Here is a 25,515-nt window from a genome sequence, read left to right as displayed (position 1 = left end):
CTATCCACTTCTATGATGTCAGGTGGGAGTATTTTCCAACAATCAACCACCTGGCTGAAAGAAAATTTCTGCACATTTGTTCTGCAACCATCCTATACCCATTCCAACAGATCCACATCCTTCCTAAAATAGTTTCCAAATTGTATGAAGTACTCAAGATGTGGCCTAACCATTCCCTTATACAGTAAAAAATTACTTCCTTACCCCTGCTGGCAAAATTCCTGCATATTACTCACAAAACTTCATGAGTACTAGCAGCATGTGTGTACTGATCAGAGAACTTCATATCAGACTGTACAATTGTCCTCCAAGTCTTTTTTTGTTCTCCATGCGGTACCACAAAGTTAGTATTTGTCATTTAGTGCAAGGAATCCACAGGCTTTTGCTGCATTGGCAAAAAAAAAAAAAAAAAAAAACACAAGTAGGCAAGAAAATACAAATTATATGCTTCTCTCCTCACACAGGTTCATAATAAGTACACTCTAATCCAGTTGACCTTCAAATTTATTCAAACTGTCAGCCTCAACTACTTGCGATGGCAACTTGTTCCAGCAATCAGCGACTCGCTGGCTAAAAGAAAGCTTCCTACAATCTAATCTAAATCTCAACCCTTGTAGTTTGAATTTATGACCCTTAGTTCTGGAATTTTTTATAAGTTAGAATTCCACCTTCATTTGTTTTATTAATCCCTCTCAGAGCCTTGTAAAACCTCAATCAGGTCACCTCTGAGGTGGCTGGTTGTTGCCAAGCTCTGTAGCCCACATAATCAGTCTTTCCTCACATGGTCATCCTTCTGCCAATCTCACCATTCGAGTTGCCCATCATTGGACCCTTTCAAGAAGCTCATTGTCTTTTTTCAGATGAGGTCTCCATACTTGAACACAGTATTTAAATTAGTGGTCTTATAATTGTCTTATACAGTGGGATTATGATCTCAACTCTACAGGATAGTGTTCGATGTTGTTGTTGTGGTTTTTAGGAGCATTAGCAACTAAGGCCATATTGCTCTGGGGATATGCAGTGGTCATTCCCTGACCTTTCCGCATCCTCCGTATTTGGTGGGCATGGGCTCGAACCTTAGTGTTCAATAAATCATCACATCTGTGCGTATTGTAACTCTCAGATTCCTTTCCTCCTCCACTGTTTTTAATTCAATCCCATCAAGTGTATAATTTATTTGTGGGTTGCTATTCCCTAAGCATAAGCCCTTGCATTTAGCAGCATTAAAACATAGCTGCCTATTCTCTAAGTTGATATGTTATTCTGGGATTACTAGAACTCATAGGCAGCATCTTGCATTTGTCAATGTTAAACTTCAACTGCCATGCTCAGCCCATATGTGTAATGTTTCTAGATCTTGTTGCAGTATCATACCCTAATACTGCCAGGGCAGGTCATGGGGTTTTGTCAATGATATATAGAAATTTTGCTAGTAGGGAAAAGGAGGTGATTATCCCTCTGTATAAGGCAATGGTCAGGTCACGCCTTGAGTACTGCGTACAGGTCTGGAGGCCTCATTTTAGGAAGGATGTAGATTTACTTGAGCGTGTACAAACTCCCATCTGTCGTTGTGGAAGTTGATAGGTTGAATAAATTTAAGGAGGAACTGGACAGGAATTTGGAGGCAATGGTGTGATATTTTTTTTTTTTTTTTTTTTTTGGCTGATGCTGCATAAGCTCATACACTTGCTTTCTTGCATCAAATGCCACTGCTGCTACTACTACTACTGTCATTAACCATCCTACTGACCTTTGTATCATCTGTGAATTTAGACATGATAAGCCTTCATCAATATTATAATTAATAATGAAAACAGCAACTATGGTTCCAGCAATGAACCTTGGTGGATTCTTACATTAGTCCAAGAAGGGCAGTGCTCATTAACAATCATTGTCTTCTCCCACTCAACCAGCCCTTTGCCAATAGCAGTAACGTGCCTCTAATGCCACATTTAAAAAAACAATAAAAATTATGTTTTAAAAGTTAAAGGTTATATGGCAATTGCACCTATGTGCACTAAGCATCATCAAAAGATACATATATATATATATATATATATATATATTTTTTTTTTTTATTACTAGCCATACAAGGAAGCCTGAGGCTTATGCTGCACCAGCTAAAAAAAAAAATTTCCAAGTTACCCTGTGTGTGTGTGTGTGTGTGTGTGTGTGTGTGTGTGTGTGTGTGTGTGTGTGTGTGTGTGTGTGTGTGTGTGAGAGACAGAGAGAGAGAGAGAGAGAGAGAGAGAGAGAGAGAGAGAGAGAGAGAGAGTCAGAAGTAGAAGGGAATCACCAAGAAAGAAGAATGATGATATCCAGCTCAGGACCTTGTTTGTGCCAAGCAATTAACTCAAGCGGCTCACCAGATGTGAGCCGCTGGAGTTAATATATTTAAGTTAGAAGTAATAAAGCAAGAGACAAAGTGCAAACAGATGGAATTGTAAAGAACAAAGTGCCATAACTAGTAGGAAACAAAAAAATTAAAGCAGCAGATAGGAAAATAATGTAAAGAACCTAAAATATACATTAAATTATCTAAAATTAAGGGCTGAATTAATAAGCTAATTAGCAGGAAAGAAAGGAAGAAAAATATAATAATAATCAATAAATACAAAGAGACAGCAAGCATCAAAAAGAAGGTTGAAAAATAACTCTCACTTTATTACTTCTAACTTAAATATATATAAGTGAACGATGAGCAATATATATATATATATATTGCTCATAGTTCAAGTTTGTATTCATATAATGATTTAGTAATCTATGGTAATGATAGCAAATGTCATGACTACGAACAACTCATGAAACATGGATGAATAAGTGTGATTAGCAACTAATCATCCAATCATATGCGAGTTTGAATTATAATGGGAAAATGTGCTGCTTCAGTAAATCTGGCAAAGTTTCCACAGGTTCACATAATCTGGAATTATAATTTATTTAATTAAAAAGCACTATTATTTTTGAAAGTTTAGAAAAGTGCCATAAAGGTTACAATGAGTAATGGATTTAATGAGGTTTTCCCTTAGATCTCATTATAACCCAGGTTGACCAATTATATTTTAATACAAAACTATATAATCGGGTGGAGTCATCACCTGGTGCAATACCACCATTTTGCTAAATGGAAACTTCCAATTCAAGTAGCAAAAACCATATGTAGTCTCCAGAGCAAAGTTCCAGAGCCTTGTCATCTCTTCTTTCGTGCAGTATCCGCCACATTCTTATGGCAGCAATATGCAATCAATGTGAGATTCAATATTCCTTAGTTTTCACAGACCAGCTACAAAATTAATCTCCAAACTGAATCTGTTGGTAATGCTCTTGGATGCATCTTGGTAATGCTCTTGGATGCATCTTGGTAATGCTCCTGGAGGCGTCTATATCAGTTAGTGTGTAATTTCAATGCCTCTGCTCTCACTATTGACTGTAGGCTGTTTGAGTAATGTGATATGAGTAAAAAAAAATTTCATCTATTTGTACATGTTAACCACAAATTGTTACCTCATTCAATTCATAATGGTCATTCAAACTAATGGAATATACTTATTTATAATGTATAATCTCACTGCTTCTACTCCACCAGACAGTGACTAGAGGGAGTTCAAGTAGTGTGTATGTGTGTGTGTGGGGGGGGGCATTGTTGGGGCCAAGTCATGCTGAGGAGCTGGGTATATTCTTGGCATGTGTATCCCATATCCAAAATTTCATTACTTCATACAGCATGATCCCCCCACCTTTTCTTACCACTGAACACATAATGAGTTTTCAAACTAATAGAATACACTTAGCATTAGCATTAGTAGAGGCATTTGATGCAAGAAAGCAAGCTTATGCAGCATCAACCAAAAAAAAAAAAAAAAAACCCACTTCCACTTCACCCCTCTGTTCGTTCAAAATACCTGTCCAGCTGAGCCTTAAACTTATTTAGGCTATCAACCTCCACCACAAGGGATGGAAGTCTGTTCCACCAACCAACCACCCGCTGGCTAAAGGCAAATTTCCGCACATCTATCCTACATCTGTCTTTCCTCAATTTGAATTTATGCCCTCTCAGGTGATTTTTCTGAGCTAGAGGAAGAATCCCATCAGCATTGAGCATGCTTAAACCATTCAAGGCTTTATACACCTCTATCAGATCACCTCGCTGGTGCCTAGTCTCCAGACACTGTAATTTGCAAAACTTAAGCCTTTCTTCGTAAGAGCACCCCTTTGTTCCATTCACTAATCTTGTTGCCCTTCTCTGTACTCGTTCCAGCAGCTCTACATCCTTCTTGAAATGAGGCCTCCAGACCTGTATACAGTACTCTAGGTGTGGCCTGACCATTGCCTTATACAATGGAATAATCACCTCCTTATCCCTGCTGGAAAAATTCCTGTATATCATTGACAATACTCCATGAGCTACTCTTGCAGCCCGTCTGCACTGCTCAGAGAACTTCATATCTGCCTGCACAACCACCCCCAAGTCCCTTTCATTCTCTACCACTGTCAGTGTAGTACCACAGAGTTGATACGTTGCTCTGGGGTTGCTGTTTCCCATGTGTAGTACTTTACATTTGTCAATGTTAAACTTCATTTGCCACCTCTCAGCCCATCTGCTCAACCTTTCCAGATCCTGTTGCAGCAGCATAGTGTCAGTAGTGTCCTTGACAACCCTGCCAACCTTTGTATCATCTGCAAACTTGGACATTAAGCTTGATATACCATCATCAATATCATTTATAAATACAGAAAACAATAATGGACCCAACACTGAGCCCTGAGGGACTCCACTAATAACATTAGTCCACGATGAGCAGTGTCCATTGATTACCACTCTCTGTCTTCTCCCCCTCAACCACCCCTTTATCTATAGCAGCAATTTGCCTCCAATGTCACACTGCTCCAATTTGTGTAGCAGGCTTCCATGTGTGACAGTATCAAAAGCCTTTCTAAGATCCAAGTATATAATATCAAAGTTATTCCCTGCATCCAGTTCTTTTGTGACTGCATCATAGTATCCAATCAAGTCGTCAGGCAAGACTTCCCCTTAACAAAACCATGCTGTGTCTGAGCTATAACTGAAGTCTTGTCTAAATGATCCTGCAGTGCTTCTTTAACCAGTGCCTCCATTAATTTTCCTGGAACAGAAGTTAAGCTCACAGGTCTATAATTACTTGTGTCAGCCTTTGATCCTCCTTTGTGAATTGGGGTCACATTTGCACATTTCCAGTCTAGGGTACCTCCCCTGAGTCCAAGGAAGCTCTCATAATTATGGCTAAGGGTTTGCTTACTTCCTTTGCTGCCTCCTTTAATATAACTGGATAGATCCCATCCACCTCGGGTGCCTTTCTTGTGTTTATCTTCAACAGTTTCTCCTCCACTTTACTCCCAGTTATTTCAAGATTCTGTAGCTTACTGCTAGAGTTGAATACACCTCTGGCATTCCCCTTGCTGAATAACTCCTCATGTGTGAATGTCGATGCAAAATATTCATTTAGTTTGTTAGCTACCTGAGCAGGATCATCAACAGTTGACCCATCAATATCAAGTGGACCAATCTGATTCATCCCCTTCCTTCTAGAGTTTACATAAGTAAAGAACTCTTTTCTGTTTTTCTTTGCATCCCTTGCCAAGGATTTCTCGTAATCTGCCTTTGCCTGCCTAACCTCCTTTGTAACTTGGTTGCATATCAACTTGTATCTATCATAGGCTTCTGTGTCATGTGTTAATTTGTAAGTATCCCATGCATTTTTCTTCTCTGCCATATGCCTCATTAGTTCATCTGACATCCATTTTGGCCTAAACCTTGAACAATATTTCTTAGTTGGTATGTAAAGCCTAGTAGCTTCCAAGATAAGTTCTTTGAATGCTTCCCATTTTGAATTTGCTGTTGGTAACATCATCAGTTGGTCCCACTGTATAGAATTTAAATACTGTCTCAGTCCATCGTAGTCGCCTTTACGGAAGCAATAACCCTTCCCTTTTCCCCTAATGGTAGTTACCTCTTTGAGTAAATCCCACTTCAGCACACTGTGATCACTGCCACCTAGTGGTTCCTTTATGTACAGATTCTTAATGCATGAAGAATCACTGCTGATAATTTGCGTGATAATGAGCGTTTGGAAGGTTTAGATCTTATCTGCGATAAGATCTAAACCTTCCAAACGCTCCCTCGTTCATTTCAAAAATATACGTGGTCTTGGTTCCAATCTCAATGATGTGAATTTCCACTTACAGTCTGCCAAACTCCACACACTTTTTTTGACAGAATCCCAGTTCAGTTGTCTGAATTATTCGATGTATGATTCCTTTTGCTTCAAAGGTGGTAATTGCATATATATCTGCTCTGCTATTCCCTGCCAGAGATGGCAGGGAATATCAGTGCTTAGTAATTTGGAATCTCCTCCTTTCAATCTTCTATGGCATAAAATCTCTCTACCACATTCTGCCAAATTCATCTGTTGCCTCTATCGTTCTCCCAACTCCACTAATCACTCCTTGACTTCCTCTACTTGAAACTTGATGTTCTCCAGTCCAACTTTCCTAACAGTGAGGTAATTTTCCTTGGTGATTTTAATGTTCACAACTCCAGTTGGCTTCCATTTTCAGGTCACACAGACCCAACTGGTCAAGATGCTGAGGCTTTCGCAATTCTAATAACCTCACACAGATTGTTCATTTACCTACCAGAATACCAGATAATCCGAATCAAGCAGTCAACATGCGATCTCAAAAATAACCCTTCTAAGTACACGGTCGAGGTGAGTGGTCCTCTAGGCACCTCAGATCACAACATGGTGATGATCTCATCTCCAATGGAGTCTTTCTCATGTGGCCATTCTCAATCTCTTGTTGTTTGGCATTACAAAAAATGGGATGATCTGGGAGATTTCTTTTCTTTTTTTCCTTGTTCGGATTACTGTTTTGAATCTGATGCCAACGTTTGCTCATTTCGTGTCAGTGAAATTATTCTCGTAGTGGGGAATACTTCATTCCACACTCCACCTTAAAAACCTCACCTTGTCCTTCATTTAAACCTTGGATTTCCAATAAATGTGCTAAGGCTGTTCAAGACAAGAATGGTGCATATCGTAATTGGCTCAGTTCCAAATCTCCAGGTTCATTTTCTCCCTACACCAAAGCTTTCAACAATTGTAAAATTATTAATCAGTCCAAACTAGATTTCAACTGGCTAAGAGTAGAGTTAGTTATTTAGTTAGTTATATTTGGTTTTTAGGAGCATTAGCAACTAAGGCCATATTGCTCCGGGATATGCGGTGGTCATTCCCTGACCTTTCTGCATCCTCCGTATTTGGTGGTGACGGGCTCGAACCCCGGTCTAATCAAGAAGCATGTGCTATGCACTGCTACTCCTTCCCACCTGGCTACGGAGGCGCCCGCTAAGAGTAGAGAACTTTCTTCTCGTCCAAATGGTAGCTGAGCATTCGGGTCTCTTGCCAAAGCTATTGGCCGCAACTTTTGCCCATCTCTGTTCTAAATCAGATGGTTCTGTTGCCACTTCAGTCAAATATAAAGCTGACCTGCTAGCATCCTATTTTTCTTCCAACTCATGTATTGATGATCTTGATAAACCACGTCCCAACCATTCCCAGTACACTCCACTCAATGCTTCCTGTGGTGTTCTGTCAAAACAATGTCAGAAGGATTTTGATGAATCTTGATAAAAAAAAAAAACTCCAAGTCGTGATGCTATTTCTCCACTTTTTCTCAAAACCTGTGCTCCTGAACTTACTCCTGTTCTGTGTTGCCTTTTTTTCACTTTCTTGTTCCAAAGGTGTTCTTTCCTTCTGCTTGGAAATTTTCTCATATCCTGGCATAAAAAGGGTGACCAATCTCTCCCATCCAATTACAGTAAACCCTCGCTATTTGCAGTATCTGTATTCGCGGTCGCTGATTTAATATAAAATGAAACCTAAAAAAATGTGAATTTTAAAGCGCCGTGAATATTTTCCGCCATAAAAAAACATGGGTGTGGCTAAAATTATCTTTCCCGGTCAAAACAGCATTCAGTGGGTGGGGGGAGAGGGGTGACAAAATCGCGAGCGTGGATGTTTCTCGCTAATCCTTGTTCAGTATGTGTTATGCGCTTGTCATGGAAGGTTTGGTCGTTGGCTTTTAATTTATATGCTTATAAATTGAATAAATTTATGAATTTATAAATTGATATGCTTACAAAAGTGATAAATCTACCATTCTGCAGTGTAAAACAGACTTTTTCGAGTGTGTTAACGGAAGAAAGTGCCTTTATTGTGGACAAGTTCTTTTTTACCCGTACAAAAATATGGCTACGAATAACAAGGAAAATGAGAAAATATCAAAGAAGGTGATGACATTAGCGAATAAAATTGAGTTATTAGACAAATTTTCTAATGGTGAAAGTGTCTCTTCAGTGGCAAAACATTATAAAATCAATGAGTCAACGGTACGATCAATCAAAAAATTGGAAGAAAAAATCCGCCGTAGTGTCCGTGAAAACGTGCTAATTGTTTCAAAAATTTGCTCTGTAACTCGTGATGTTAAATTAGAAAAAATGGAAAAAGCTTTAAATCTGTGGATAGAAGACCAAACTCAAAATAAAATTCCGTTAAGTTCACTCATCATTCATGAAAAAGCAAAACTTTATCAACACTTTAGCGAAACTGGTGATAGCACTGGCAGGATAAGTTTTTTAGCTAGCAAAGGCGCTGGTCTGAAAGATTTGTTTGAAATTTCTAATAAATATTACATTTAATATTAAATTGTTTCTTATTTTCATTTCGATGCCATATGCTTGCATTTCACTATGTACTGTCCATGTACATAGTCATATTATGAAGGTACATATAATACATACATAGACAAAATTTTAGACTAGTTTTTCTTATACAGTGAAACTTCTCCTAACGGACACCTCTCATTAATGGACGTCTCTCTACAACGGACATTTTCAAATTCCCCAACTCACCTCCATTGGTTTTAACGTGTTTGCAGCTTCTGTCTAGCGGACATTCTCTGTAACGGACGCGGACAGGCAATATGCACTGTTTCATTTAGATTAGCACTTAATTTGATCTCCCCATAACGGACACGGCCCTTTTTCTAGGAACGTTTCTTCCACGTATTCCCTGAATCGTGTGTTTATTTTCTATTTCCGATTCTCTGAATTTTATCAAGGTTTACGTCACGGTTCTAAACCCTTTTTCAAGAATTTTAAGGCACGTGTAAAACTTCTGATGAATTCAGTGTGTGCAGGGGGGGGGGGAATATGGTCGGCCTTTCGTCTTTTCAGTTTCAGTTTTCAGTTTTGTTCAGTGTCTTGTGAAGTGCACAATGTCTTCTCGTAAACATTTAACTTTAAAAGATAAAGTCGAACTCATTAATGCGTATGATTGGCAAAAAAATAGTGTTCGCAATCTCGCTGCAAAATTCAAAATCGGGAATACGCAGGTAAGCGACATCCTAAAGAAAAAAAATTAACTGCTCAAACAATTTTGGCAACACGGAAATGATCAGGTTCAAAAATCATTCCCGAAAACTGTTGGACTTCAAATTTGTCGCGCACGTGCTAAAAAAATTCCCATTAATGGGCCTATTATTAGGGAAAAGGCTTTGGAGGTTGCGAAATCTATGGGAGTAAATGAGTTCAAAGCTTCTGTGGGATGGCTAGACAAGTTCAAAACTCGGCATAAAATTTCTTGGAAAACCGTAGGTGGTGAAAGTGGATCTGTTGATACTGGGGTTGTAACAGAGTGGACCGTCAAATTGGTAGATTTATGTCGTGATTTTGAAGCTAAGGATATTTACAACTGTGACGAAACAGGGTTGTTTTTTTAAAGCTCTTCCTGAAAAAACAATGAGTCTAAAAAATGAAAAGTGCCAGGGCGGAAAAATTTCTAAGGAACGCTTGACTGTACTATTATGTAGAAATATGCTGGGAGACTTTGAACAACCTCTTGTTATAGGAAACCCACAAAATCCTCGTTGTTTCAAGGGCATAAAGTTGAATCTTTTGGATGTTGACTGGAAGTCTAATAAAAAAGCGTGGATGACACGAGATATCATGAGCGAATGGATAAGTCAATTTAACCAAAACTTGATTCGTCAAAACAGAAAAATTATTCTTTTCATGGATAATGCTGGATCTCACCCGCATATTGAATTGTCCAACATTCAAATCGTTTTTCTGCCACCAAACACATCTGCAGAGTGTCAGCCCTTGGATCAAGGGATAATAAAAAATTTTAAACTTCACTACAGAAAATGTGTTTTAAGACATCTCATTCCATACATGAACGATGTAACATGTGCGAGTGACCTTGCAAAGAAAACCGGCATCCTAGATGCGATTCAATGGATTTCCTCTTCAGTAAATGCAAATAGAAAACAAACTGTCGTGAACTGTTTTGTAAAGTCTGGCTTCTCAAACGTAAAAATTGAAGTTGTGAACAGCAATGTCGAGCACCAAGAACTTCAACATCTATTGATAATGTACGATACTTCCGCTACAAGTGACCCTGGCTACAAAGATACAGACTCAAACCTCACTACAGAAGATGGTGCTCTAGATATCAACGACATTATCATCGATATTTTTCAAGAAGTTCCTCATGAGGATGAAGAAATGGAAGGAGATCATTCTGTCGAAGAACATATTAACGACGAACCACTGATGAAAATAGAAGAAGCGCTCATACAAATCAATCGTTTAAAAATGTTTTTCGTCGCTGAAGAAGATACTGAAGGACTTACGATGGATTCTTCACTCCAAACAAATGTTAAAAACAAAATTATCAGCCGGAAGAAGGTGCAGAAGAAAATAAGTGATTACTGTATGCATTCTTCTTAAGATAAAGTCATAATATGCATAGCACAATTGTATGTATATTATTTTCAAAAATATTGTGCAAAATCTGTATATAATTTAATTTAATTTTACATTAAACGTTTAACGATTTTTCTTTCTTTTTTTTTTTTCTCCCTCAAACTTCTTGTTAGCGGACACTTCTCTCTAATGGACACATTTTCGTTCCCCATGGGTGTCCGTTAAAGGGAAGTTTCACTGTATACAGTATTTCATACTTTGGAACAGAACCCCTTTATTACTATGGGAGCAATAACTCAGTGTTCGCATTTTAGGTATTCGCGGCATTTCTCAGGAACATAACCCCCGCGAATAGCGGGGGTTTACTGTACTTCTATTCTTTTAGTATTAGTAATGGCCACATGGTGTGCAAGGAAGCCTATGGCTTATGCTGTACCAGCTAAAAAAATAATAATAATAAAATAAATAATAAATAATAATAATACAGGTCGATCATCACTAATTCTGCAGCATTGGGACCTGTGGGGTGCCGGATTATTGAGTTTGCCGGATCACCTGTGGTTATTTTAGCACATATATTTTATCCAACAGCTAACAACCTCCTTCTACCCTTAACACGTTGACTGCCAAGCTAGTTTAAGAAAAAAATTCCCCAGGGGCCAAAAAATATTTAGCAAATAATTTGATTAGTAATTCTAAAATAAATATTGTAATGTCAGTGTTGTCATTTTTTCGCTTAAAATATATAAAAAAAAAATCTTTTTTTTTTTTTTTATCGCATATATGTGGCCAATGTGGCCACATATGTTGGTTACTTTATTTCTTGAAAAGCCGTGTCAGCCACACGTGTGACGCCATTATGACATGCATATGAAGGTCATTTGTGATTTATTGTTTATTGCACATGCGGCGAGCGCTGAAATAAAACTAATTATGATAAAATAAACTCTCAAACATCGCAATAAGTTTGTCAGTATTGTTAGAGATTTTGTGAAAACAAGTGGTGTTTTTTTTTTTTTTTTTTTTCTTAGGAGCATTAGCAACTAAGGCCATATTGCTCCGGGGATATGCGGTGGTCATTCCCTGACCTTTCACATCCTCGTTATTTGGTGGTCACAAGCTTGAACCCCGGTCTAATCAAGAAGCGTGTGCTATGCACTGCCGCTCCTGCCCACCTGGCTACGGAGGCGCCAGTGAAAACAAGTTCGTTAGTGCGCTGTATTATCCATCATGTTGTGTTGTTTTTCTGCAAGTTTGTATAAGTGTGTTGTGAAAAAAAAAAAAAAAAAAATCTAAAAAGGAATAGCTAAAAGAAAATTACTAAGATAAGAGGAACTGAGAGAAATTGCTGGAATTTACAATTAATCAGAGTTAAACTTCTCACAGACACACTGTTGTCAAGTTTTTTCAGAAGTTCAACTTTATCTGTTATGGACAATGTACGGTGTTTGGGCTTTACACCACAAGAGGCACTTCCTTTATGCAATGGAACCATGGCTGGGGCTAAATGTGAGCATGTTATAATAATAAATATAGAAAAACAAGTGGGAATGGCTTTCCAGGTTTACAAGTTCACGCCAACAGCTGATGCTGCAACCAAAGCCACCAAAACAGTAGTGGCAGGTTGGCTTGCTGACCCGGGAAATTTGAAATTACGTTCACAGAAATTATGTCCGAATTAGCGGTGGAACCGGATTACCGGTGGCCAGATTAGTGATGGTCGACCTGTAATAAAATAAAATAACAAAAAATACGTAAAATAAAATAATAAGAATAAAAACAAATGAACAATAATAAGAAGAAAATAAAGCTTTTAGAGCATAAGCCTCAAGCTATGGGAGAGTCTAAACTATGTATAAATATAGTGCAAGCGCATCAGAAATACATAGCTATATCTGAATAAATCAGAATATTAGTAAAACGGCATTGTTTTAAGTTATATCTCATATTGTGAATACCTTCACAACGAGTTGCCATGATATTGCACTACTTCGAGTAAGTAACTCTTCACCTAAGGAGAAGACTAATGTTACTTATCTCTCAGATGGATACCACCACCACCACCCAGACGGCACCGTTTCAGGGCTATTTGGCTCTTCTTCGGTGGGTGGGTGGGCAGGTATCCGAGTGATGCAATGACGGCAAAACAGTTATGAAGTATAACTCCACAATATGAGAGATGCCTGATGGTGTATCATGTATTTCCCACTTGTTTTTCTGCATTTATTATTATAATACATGATACACCACAGGCATCTCTCATATTGTGGAGTTATACTTCATAACTGTTTTACCATCACTGCATCACTCGGGTACCTATCCACCCACCGAAGAAGGGCCAAATAGCCCTGAAACGGTGCCGTCTGGGTGGTGGTGGTATCCAACTAAGAGATAAGTGACATTAGTCTTCTTAGGTGAAGCGTTACTTATTCAAAGTAGTGCAATATGATGGCAACTCGTGAAGGTATTCACAATATGAGATATAGCTTAAAACGATGCCGTTTTACTAATATCAGATATAGCTATGTATTTCTGATGCGCTTGCACTATATTTATACATAAAAAGAAAATAATAAATAATAATAATAAAAATTAATAAGAGAAAAGGAAATGGACAACCTATGCATTTCCCTCCTCCCTTAGGTAATTATCCAGCTGACCTTTGAATTTACCCAGACTGTCAGCCTTTACCACCCATGTAGGTAACTTATTCCACTAATTTATAATTTGCTGGCTAAAATAAAACTTTCTGCAATCCAGTCTAAACAACTCCCCCCATAACTTGAAATTATGGCCCCTAGTTCTAGAATCATTTATAACCCTGAAAATTTCATCCTTATTCAATTTTCTTATGCCTCTCAGAGCCTTAAACACCTCAATCAAGTCTCCTCTAAGGTGCCTAGTTTCCAAGCTCTGCAACCCACATATTCAAAGTCTTTCCTTATATGGACGCCCCTTTGCCGATCTCACCAGGTGAGTTACCCGTCTTTGGACCCTTTCAAGAAGATCGATTTCTTTCTTTAGGTGCAGTCTCCATACTTGAACACAGTAGCCCAAGTGTGGTCTAACAATATAATGGGAATATGACGTCCTTATCTCTACAAGCGATTGTTCGATAAATCATTGATAGGACACCATAGGCCCTCCTTGTAATCAGTCTACAATGCTTGGAGAACTTCATAACTGACCGTATCGTAATACCCAAGTCCCTTTCCTTCACTACCAGCTTTAGTCCAACTCCGCCAAGTGTATAAGTTATTTTGGGGTTACTGTTCCCGAGGTGCAATACCTTACACTTTTCTGGATTAAAGCATAGCTGCCATTTTTCTGACCATCTCTGAAGTCTATCTAGGTTATTCTGAAGAAGCTTTGCTTGGCGGCAATCATTAACTACTCTACCAATCTTTACATCATTTGCAAATTTAGACATCACGCCCTCTATCCCTTCATCAAAGTCATGTATGAAAATCAAAAACAACAATGGTCCTAATACTATCCTTGGGGAAGCCCACTTCTTACATCAACCCAATCTGAGGAATAACCATTTATCACAACCCTCTGCCTCCTGCCTGAAACCACCCTGCTATCCATCTAAGGATTTTCCCGGTGATTCCAACCTGTTCCAGCTTATAAAGTAACTGCTCATGTGGGACTGAGTCAAATGCTTTGCTGTTCAAATAATTTCCTAAGTCCAGCTCTTGAGTGACCCTGTCAAAATAGCTAACCAGATTAGTTAAACATGATTTTCCCTTTACAAAACCATGCCGAGTATTCTTCGGAATTCCATTTCCATTTAAGTGATCCTGAATTCCACCCTTGATCATAGTCTCCATGATTTTCCCTACTATAAGTGTGGGGAAAAGTGACACTGAAGTTAGACTAACTGGCTGGTAATTGCCAACTTCACTCTTAGAACCTTCCTTTATGTATTGAAAATACATTGGCACTTTTCCAATCCAACGGAATCACTCTTGAGTCCAGTGATGCTCTCATAATTAGCCTCAATGGTTCAATGCACTCACTTGCCGCCTCCCTTATAGGATAAATGCTTTCAACCCCAGGAGCCTTACTAGCCTGTAGGCTCCAAAGTATTTTCATTAAATAAACGTGTGAAATTTCAATATCATTAATTACATTTTTTACAACTTCACTCCCAGAATTTCTCATTGAAGTGAAGGGTTTTTCTTCTGTAAATATTGATGCAAAGTAAACGTTGAGTTAATCTGCAACTTCAGTTGGGGTATCTAATACTATCCGACATCCATTGCATAAGGGTCCGATCTGGTTTGTCCTTCTCTTCTTTGCATTTATATAGGGCGCCTCCGTAGCCAGGTGGGAAGGAGCAGCAGTGCGTAACACACGCTTCTTGATTAGACCGGGGTTCGAGCCCGTCACCACCAAAATACGGAGGATGTGGAAAGGTCAGGGAATGACCATCGCATATCCTGGAGCAATATGGCCTTAGTTGCTAATGCTCCTAAAAACCAAATAACAAACAACAATAACAAACATTTATATATATGTAAAGAATTCCTTACCCCCCCCCCCTTTTGCTCTCTTTGCCAGCGATTTCTCAATCTGCCTTCGCCAGCCTAACCTTTTCAGTGGCATTATCACAAATCAATTTTTAGCTGTTATAGGCTTCAGTACTTTTTATTGCTCTGTAACTTTTCCATGCCATCTTTTTTCTGCTCAAGTAACTTGGCAACTTCATTATTCATCCAACTTGGAATCCTCCCCGTGGAGTATTTTTTTAATGGTATGTACACATTCAAGGCTTCTGTGATTAATATTTTAAAGGTATACCATAATTCAATTGTATTCGCTCTCTGTGAGATATCTACCAGTTAATAGAGGCCATGTAGCACCTTAGGGCAGCGTAATTTCCTTTTCTGAAATTATAACCCATTCCTTTGCCTTTAACTACTGCTACCTCTCTCTTCATTGTTCGCTGTAGAACTCCATGATCACTTCCTGCTAGTGGTTCCTGTACTCTCAGCCCTATTATGTCATCTGGTTCGTGGGTGATGATGAGGTCTAGAGTATTCTTTTCCCTAGTACTTTCCCTGACATGTTGATACAAATAACAATCGTAAGCTAACGCAAAGAAAGCCAACATGAGAACAATGAGAAATGCGGATAACTTACGTGGAAAATTAGTTTCCTGACACTGGACTCTAGTGCTGCTCGCTCAGTAAGCAGATGGTAGGTGTTATTGGTCTGGAGCCAAAATCGAGAAGGATACATGTTTGATAGAGTACCATATCGGGAAACTAATTTTCAGCGTAAGTTATCCGATGTTTCTCGTCGTTCTCGTTTTGGCTTTCTTTACCTTTGCCCAATCATCTAGTCAATTTAAAATTTTTTTTCCCATGTGGAGTTTTCTTCCCATTTACTCCAATCAATTAGAGGCATATTGAAATCACCCATAATAAGATATTCATGCTTATTTGCCCATTCCATTTGCATGTAGAGGCTCTCATCATAATCTTCACAATCACCTGGCCTGCAGATTACTCCCACTCTCATTATACCTTTGCTTCCAACTATTTCGCACCATACAGATTCTATACTAGCAAGCGAAACGTCTGAATCTGGGAAAGCTTTTGTCACGCTCAGGCTACTTTTGATAAGAAGCATGACAGAACCGCCCCTTCTATCTTCCCTGTCCTTCCTAAATACATTATACATATCAAACTTAAACTCATCATCCCTTATCTCTGGGTGGCACCACGTTTTTGTAAGCCCTATTATGTCATCGTTACTTGTCCTAACCAGCATTTCGAATTCACTCATTTTAGTGACGACACTTCTGATATTACTGTATAAACAATTAAGACTTAGTGTCTTTGTATAGTTAACTATCCTGACACACCCCTTAAAGTTATTTAAGCTCGCTTCCCTGGCATTTGCTACCTGCTCATTTGAAACGCTTTTGCCCTCAGAACATCTTGCTACTATGTTCTGTTAGAGAATGTTTCCCCAAGAGAATTGGCTATTACAGTTGGATCTGCAATAGTGCATCCATTATAATCTAGGATTAAAGAAGTGTAGGATGTATATTTTCCCTTAATTTTCCGGATTTTATCCCAGACCAACTTGTACTAGTGGACTGAGTAATTGATGAAGTAAAACGGATCCATGATTGATTTTTACTCTCACGGCGGATTTAGCGTGCTTTGGCTCGTGTGCATTTAAAGACTAAGGTTGGCCGTGGCAGGATATTGTCGGAATATCCCCCAGGCTTTGTTTCGAGCCTTTTTTGCTGCTGTGCATTGTGAATTCCGCCATGGTTTGGGAAATGGTGGAAACCAGGCAGATGTTTTTGGAACGGCATTTGCAGCTGCTTGGACGATAATTTATGTGATGTACGTGACTCCATCATTGATGGGCTCCTGACTGAGGGCACTGAGGTCAAAATTTGCCTGATGTTGGAAGGCAGTCCCAGTCAGCCTGATCAGTCTTCCAATGTGGTAATCCGAAAGGAAGACACGGTCTCCCACAGTGTAACGAGGTTATCACAGGGAAGTGATCACTTCCGTATGGGTTCTCCTCCACTTCCCAAGTGAGAGAAGGGAGTAGGGAAGGGGAGCAGATAGAGAGATCAATGGCAGAAAATGTATGGGTAGGCATGTGGAAGGTATTTGTTCCCACATTTAGAAGGGAAAGGTCATTGTCACTGAGCATATGCTCTATGACTTGTCCCCTTCCACTGTTGCTAGCACTACCCAACAGGGTGTTATGTCCATTAAAATCCCCCAGAAGTAAGAAAGGGGGGCAACTGCGTTACAAGATCATCGTCTTCCTGGGAGATGTCAGTCCCAGGTGGCAAATAAATAGAGCAGACGGTTAATAAAAATCCCACTGTAAGGTCAATTGCAGTAGCTTCTATGTTGGTTGTAATTAGCAAGGGCTGAACTGGGGTCTGGTTGCCCACAAGGACAGTCACTCCTCCATGAGCAGGACCATATGTAATTCTATCCTTACGAAAACTTGTGATGTTATGCATGGTGGGGTCATCATTTGCCTTTAGATAAGTCTCCTGCAACCAAAAGCAAACTGGCTCGTGCTTTTGCAGGAGGGCCTTGATGTCATCAGTATTTCGCCAGAATCCATGACAATTCCATTGTAGAAATTTAGCCATTATTTTGGCTTGGTGGGTCCATCAGATGTCTTCCGAGGTGCTGAGGGCTTACTTTTGTCAGTCTTGGATTTATCTTTTTTGGGAAGTATGGACGCTGTCCTGTTCCTCCGCAAAGAGTTCCAAGACTGATTCGTCTGGTACCTCCTTGTTCTCTACATCCATTGTTTCTTGGATTACTGGTGGCTCTTCTTTACCACTTGGTTTTGGTAGAGGTGGAGCACTAGGAGGAATGGATATAGGAGTGGCAGCTGTGTTTTTTTGGTGGGCTTTTGTGAACTCAATATTTAGCGTGAAATCGGAGTGAATGACTCTCTTGGTGGTATAGTCATCTCAGTTTGTGTACCGACAGTGCACTTCACAGAAACCTTCTGAGCATACGAAGCCTTCCTGCTATTTGACTTTTTTGCTAGCAGGGAAAGCCCTGCTAGCAAAAGGAGGTGATTATTCCTTTGTATAAGGCAATGGTCAGGCCACACCTTGAGTACTATGTACAGGTCTGAAAAACTCATTTTAGGAAGGATGTAGAGTTGCTTGAGCATGTACAGAGAAGGGCAACAAGATTGGTGAGTGGAACGAAGGGGATCTTCTTAACAAGAAAGGCTTAAGTTCTGCAAATTGCAGTGTCTGGAGACTAGGCACCTGCGAGGTGATCTGATTGAGGTGTATAAAGCCTTGAATGGGTTGAGCACGCTGAATTCTGATGGGATTCTTCCACTTGCTCAGATTACAAACCTGAGAGGGCATAAATTCAAATGGAAAGATGTGAGGAAATTTGCCTTTAGCCAGTGGGTAGTTAATTGCTGGAACAAACTTCCATCTGTCATTGTGGAAGTTGATAACTTAAATAAATTCAAGGAGGAACTGGTCAAACTTTTAGAGGGAATGGTTGTGAAATTTTTTTTTTTGGCTGATGCTACATAAGTTCATACACTTGCTTTCTTGCATTACATGCCCCTATTATTATTACCTGCTAGTAGAGATAAGATGTAATAATCTCATTATTATTACCAGACGAGTTACTTGTCTTTGGATCAGTAAATTTACTGGTCCAAAGACAGGTAACTCACCTGGTGAGATCAGCAAAAGGAGTCCATATGAGGAAAGACTTCAAATATGTCGGTTGTAGAGCTTGGAAACTAGGCACCTTAAAGGAGACTTGATTGAGGTGTTTTAGGCTCTAAGAGGCATAAGTAAAATGAATGAAGACAAAATTTTCACAGTTATAAATGATGATTCGAGAACTAGGAGCCATAATTTCAAGTTGTGTGGGGAGATATTTAGACTGGATTGCAGGAAGTTTTATTTTAGCCAGCGAGTTATAAATTACTGGAATAAGCTACCTACATGGGTGGCTGAGGCTGACAGTTTGGGGAATTCAAAGGTCAGCTATATAATTACGTATGGGAGAAGGGAAATTTATAGGTTGTTTATTTCCTCTTCTCTTATTAATTATTTTATTTTATTATTATTTTTTTTTATTTTCTTCTTTTTATTATTATTTTTTTAAATTTTATTCTTTTTATTATTATTTTATTTTTATTTTATTCTATTATTTTATTTTTATTTTTTTATTTTATTCTATTATTTTATTTATTTATTATTATTTTTTTTTGGCTGGTGCAGCATAAGCCATAGGCTTTCTTGCACCATGTGGCCATTGCTAATAATAAATACTAAACAAAAGCCACGTGAAATCTTTGAAGCTCATATCTTTGAAGCTCTGATCTCTGACCTGCATCCAAAATAGAGTTAACAGGCTCTTCCAACAAGTTGCGACAGTGGCTTCTGCTGTGATTTTAATATCACATCTCTGCAAAAGTAACAAAAGCTATCAGGCTTATTTTGGGCAAGAACACAACATATTTCATGTATGGTTGAGGTACGTGTACATAAGAACACAATTAAGAAATTGTAGATTTTTATTTCTAATTTAAATACAGTTCATGATATACACTTATGATGCAACATTTGTTTACAAATGCTAATTCACTAATACATTTGTTCACCACCACCTTCTGAAACACATACTCTTTTTAAAATATGAAAATAATTGCTTGGTGCCGAACCCACTCATATACCAGTAGAGAAGTTTTTAGAAGGCTCACAATGTTTCTAGATAACTCCATTAAAAGTACTAGAACCTTCCAGAACATCCCAACCTTTCTTCCACAAGTAACAATATTTCTAGAACATGCTGAAACATTGTTGAATGTTGTAAAACCCCCTGCATGTTCTAGAAATAAAATAAAAAAGATAAATAGATAAAATAATGGAAAAGATGATTAACCAACTACAGGTCTTGATTTTCTGTCATTAATCTATGATATTTGAATTTTGAAAACTGAGGTTGAGTACAACTTTTTAAGCACATATCTGAGTTTCTGAACATATTTCCTATGAGAATCTCTTGAAATTATTTTGAAGAAATTGATGACGACCAGTGTTATGTCTGATTATTCCCTTATCAGTTTTATTTTGTAATTTATTTAGCACATCCACTTCATTCAGCTTAGAAAATTTTCCCTTGTTGACAGCAAAAATTTACATTTTGTATGTTTGGTTTGTTTACGTTAGACTAAAGAGGGCTTTCCACATTTCAGGAACTTCTTTCCTTTAGTCAGCTCTCTTACAGGTTGTAGAGTGACACCAGTGAAAGTTTGGCTGCTTTTCAGCAACTCACTATAGAAATACAACCTTTTGGATATGGATTCAGGGGAGGTCCCCCATGGACTGATGATGTGCAAATGCATCCCCAATTCATAAAGGGCAATAAAAAGGGTGACATGAGTAATTATAGACTTGTTAGCTTAACTTCTGTTCCAGGGAAAATAAAGGAGCCACTGATTAAAGAAGAAATGCAGGACCATCTAGACAAGACTATAGTTATACTCTTCAGCCACAACATTGGTTTGTTAAGGGGAAACTTGTCTGACCACTCTGACTGGATACTATGATGCAGTTACAAAGGAACTGGATGCAAAAAAATAATTTTGATATCATATACTTGGATTTCAGGAAAGCTTTTGGTGCTATTGTACATAAAAGACTGGTGTACAAATTTGAGCAGTGTGGCACTAAGAGTAAGTTATTGCTATGGATAAAAGGATGGTTCAGGGGGAGAAGACAGGGTGGTAATTAAAGGGACACTGCTTCTTGTGAATTAATGTTATTAGAGGAGTTCCTCAAGGTTCAGTGTTGGACCCATTGTAGTTTTCTATATTTATTAATGATATTGATGAAGGCATATCAGGCTTAATGTCCAAGTTTGCACATGATAAAAAGGTTGGCAGGATGGTTAATGACAGATGCTACTGCCAAAGGATCTAGAAAAGTTAGGTGGGAGCTGAGAAAAGGAATTGAAGTATAACACTGACAAATGGAAAGTACTGCATATAGGTAGCAGTAAATCCCAGAGTAACATACCAACTGTGTGGTACTACATTCAGCTTAGTGGAAAATTAAAAAGACCTGGGAGTAACTGTGCAGTCAGATATGAAGTTATCTGAGCATTGCAGACAGGTTGAGAGGGCAGCTCAGATTTTTTGCCAATGACATACAGGAATTTTGTTAGAAGGGATAAGGAGGTGATTATCCCATTGTATAAAGCAATGGTCAAGCCACACCTTGAGTACTGCATATAGGTCTGGAGGCCTCATTTTAGGAAGAATGTAGAGCTGCTAATACAAGTACAGAGAAGGGCAATGAGACTGATGAGGAGAACAAAGGAGCATCCTTACTCAGAAGGCTTCAGCTCTGCAAATTGCAGAATCTGGAGACTAGGCGCCTGTGAGACATTATGATCAAAGTGTTTAAGGTCTTGAATGGATTGAGTAAGCTGAATGGGGAAGGCATTCTTGCTCCTCCTGAGACTATACCAGCGTTTCTCAAACTGTGTTCTGTGGAACACTAGCGTTCCGTGAAAAATCCTAATTAATAATTAAAAAAATAAATAAATTTTGCATATTTGTAGCGTACACCACTTTTGTATCATTCTAATTTAATTTATTTTTTCGGTTATTAATATACTAATCAAATAGACCTCGGAAGACTTTATTTTGGCAGGCTTTGCATAGAGAAGCATACATAGATGTAATAACATCTACGAAAAAGTAGCAATATACTGATCGAATATGCCATTCATATGCGATTTAGCCTGGAGTAGACGGGTTGAGGGGGGGAAGCGTACCGATATCATGCATAATTCGGTTGAATGAAACAAAGTAGACTTTATTTTGGCAGGCTTTTCATAAAGAAGTATGCGTAATAACATTTATGAAAAAGTAGCAATGTAGTGATCTAAGATGCCATTTGTATGCGATTTAGCCTGGAGTAGACGGGTTGAGGGGGGAAGAGTACCGATATCATGTATAGTTCAGTTGGATGAAACAAAGTAAATATTTTTTTTGACAATTATCAGTATTTCGAAATATTATTATCGAAATAAATGACCATGGATTTGTGGTTGAAAACAGAAACTTTGAATCAAGAAGCAAGTACTTCTAGTAGTGCAATTGTGGTTGATGAAAACGAATACAATATTGTCACACTTCAAAGTGAGGATGAACAATTGCAGCCTTTTGTTCCCCAAAAATCAGAAGTGAAAAACAGAAACCAACTAACAAAAGACCAAAACGAAAGTATAATGACAGTTATTTGAATTTCGGCTTTACATGTGTTGGAAATAAAGATGCTCCTGATGCACAGTGAGTCATATTTAATAAAATATTAGCAAGCAGGTCTCTGGCTCCCACTAAACATGTGTTCCGTAAATATATTGTGAGATGAAAAGTGTTCTGTGGCTAAAAATGTTTGGGAAATGCTAGACTATACGAGGGAGCATAAATCAATTTACGTGAAATCCATAATAAATCATAAAATCAATTTATGCCCCTCATATACATATGAGGGGGCATAAATTGAAATTGAGGAAGGATGGCTGCAGGATAAATGTGCAAAACTTTGCCTTTAGCCAGCAGGTGGTTGTTTGCTGGAACAAACTTCCATCTGTTGTTGTGAAAGTTGACAGCTTAAATAAATTGAAGGAAGAATTAGACAAACTACTGGAGGGCTTGGTTAGGTGAAATGGGAAGGTTTTTTTTTTTTTTTTTTTGGCTGATATATAAGCTTGCTTTCTTGCACCATTTGTCACTAGTAATACTAAATGTTAATAAGTGTGGATGCTTCACGGATGAAATCATTCCTGCAGTTCTTAATATTTCACACTGTTCATTAAATTATATTATTTAATTTCTTATTATATTATTTAATTTCTTATTGCACATGTCTGCACGACATGCTCCACAGTATTTGCATAACACAGGGTGATTTCTGGGAGGATCTTCCTACGGTATGGATAGACTTTCTTTAATTTCAATTGAATTATTTTATTGGTTTGTTAATTGATCAAATTTCTCCCTCCCCAATATGGTAACAGTAAGTAATTACTGGCACAAAATATAATATGCACCGTAGTTTCAGCAATAATTTTACAAGGCAGAAAATTAAGTAATCTAACTGAATCTATTAATTAATACCACTATGTATTAATACATTTTCTTCTTTTGTTCAAATTTTGATGCTAAAGATGGACACAAAATACCTATTCAAATTGTCTGCAGTTCCTCCTGGATTCCAGATTGTTCATGATTTCACCATTTTCAGATCAAGAGGGAACTGATATGATTTAAAGGTATCAGCATATATATGAGAGAAACTCCTCAGTTCTTTTTTGCCAAAAACTGAGTATGATTTTTTAAATTTGGCTTTTGTTTTTCTTATCCGATCTGTAGTTTTCATATGTAGCTGCGTATAGTTCTCATATGTAGCAGTGTCATGTGATAACCTTTAGCTAATCCCATGTTTCCCTTTTTAGCTGTATAAGACTCTCAACTCTTTTTCACCAATTTGGCATACTTCTTGTAATATTTTATCACTAGGACATGTTTGTGCTTCCAGGATAACTTATTTAAACATTTTGCAGACAGAATTTGTATCCAGTAACCTGAAATTATCAGCATAGTTGACCGAGCCTAAAAAGACCTACAAATCATTAACAGCAAGTTCAGGATTTTCTTAGTCACAAAAATGCTCATGCTAGATTAGGAATAACTTTGACCTACAGACTTAATCACATTTTTTTAAAATTGGGCACCTGTGGGCAGATGAAACACATTCCAAAACTTCACTCAGTGCCAAACTTTCCATATTTACTACGACTAGTCAAGAAAATACAGGCACTCCCCAACTGACATAAATTCGACAATACATAAGTTTTTGCCTGCCAGTGCAAACTGAAAAAAATATGGAAACGTGTTTTGCAACCCATAGGAATAAATGGAGGTATTGTAAAAATATCGTAATGTAAACCCAATAACACAGGGTGTTTTTTTTTTTTTTTTTTTTGGTAATTCGTTCCAAGACCTCGGAAGTTGAAATTTTTGCTACATAACTCTTTAAAAGGGTATTTTTTCTAATGGAAATTGTATCAGTTTTATATAACTTTATGTCAAATAAGCTCAACACAAAAATCACTTTAACTAAAGGATGCAAAAACAAAACACGTGACCAACACGTTTACAAATGTTTTCTTAGTTGCAAAAATGCTCATGCTAGATTAGAGGTAACTTTCAACCACAGACAATCACATTTTTTTTAAAGTTGGGCACCTGTGGACAGCTGCTATTCGCTAAGAGGAAGGGCTACACGGTCCGGCCAGCAAATTTACTACACTTTCATTGTTATCATATGTTTCATTATAAGAATGGAACATATGATAACGTTTCTAATAAAAACAATTTGCACTTTCCAGTTTATTGGACTTTTCTGTTAATGCAATCTATTATAAACTGGTAGTAAACTCGATCTTACTGCATTGATAATATCGATAGCTGGAATTCTGTGGGTTTTTATGTTATTATGGTGAAATATGTTTCCCCTTCATTGAAATCTACTATCATATAAAAAACTTAAATAAGTTTTCAGAATTTTCTCTTCATTCCTATTTACTTATTACAATGATAAAGGGAAAGCAACCAATGGAAAGTGCAAGTTTTTTTTTTTTTTTTTACGTGAACCCCAAACACGAGAGGTATTAGAACCTATAGTACTTAGTACCGTGCTTGGGTTGGAGGTTGAGAAGATGAAAGAAGATATTTGTTGACATTGGACTTGAACTTCTGTAGATTGTAATTCTCAGGAAATACGTATGAAGGAAGGTTGTTCCAGAAAAAAAAAGTTGAATGAATAAATGAGGAAGATGACAAGTTGGTTCTGCGGGTTTGAAGTTGGACAGTAAATGGATGTTGGCTGGTGGCGGCACGTGTTCGGACTGTTTTCAAAGAGAGAGCGGGAATTATAGAAGCCAATTCAGAAGAACAGTGCCTGTGGAAGCATCTGTAGAAGAGGCATGCAGCAGAAACAGTATGTCTATGAGAAAGCGAGTGGAGAGACTCTGTTAGAGATGAACCATTAATTAACCTAACTGCCCTCTTCTGAATGGAATCAAGAAGCCTGAGAGAGGTTTTGGGGGCACCACCCCAGATGTGGGAACAATATTCCATGG

The 25,515-nt window shown here is 38.1% G+C and overlaps 1 protein-coding gene across 5 annotated transcripts in view; it reads right to left on the bottom strand.

Annotated features, from left to right (window-relative positions):
- The window catches only part of LOC150090899 (uncharacterized), a 175,951-nt gene that overhangs the window by 71,640 nt on the left and 78,796 nt on the right, over positions 1–25,515 (bottom strand). The gene's annotated exons all lie outside the window — the stretch shown is intronic.

This window comes from Mastigoproctus giganteus, chromosome 1 (assembly GCF_048544385.1).
Source record: "Mastigoproctus giganteus isolate SK-2022 chromosome 1, ASM4854438v1, whole genome shotgun sequence".
In the NCBI taxonomy this organism is placed as follows: Eukaryota; Metazoa; Arthropoda; class Arachnida; order Uropygi; family Thelyphonidae; genus Mastigoproctus; species Mastigoproctus giganteus.
The sequence above is the reverse complement of the archived record's forward strand: the minus strand, read 5'-3'. Positions and strand labels throughout refer to the sequence as shown.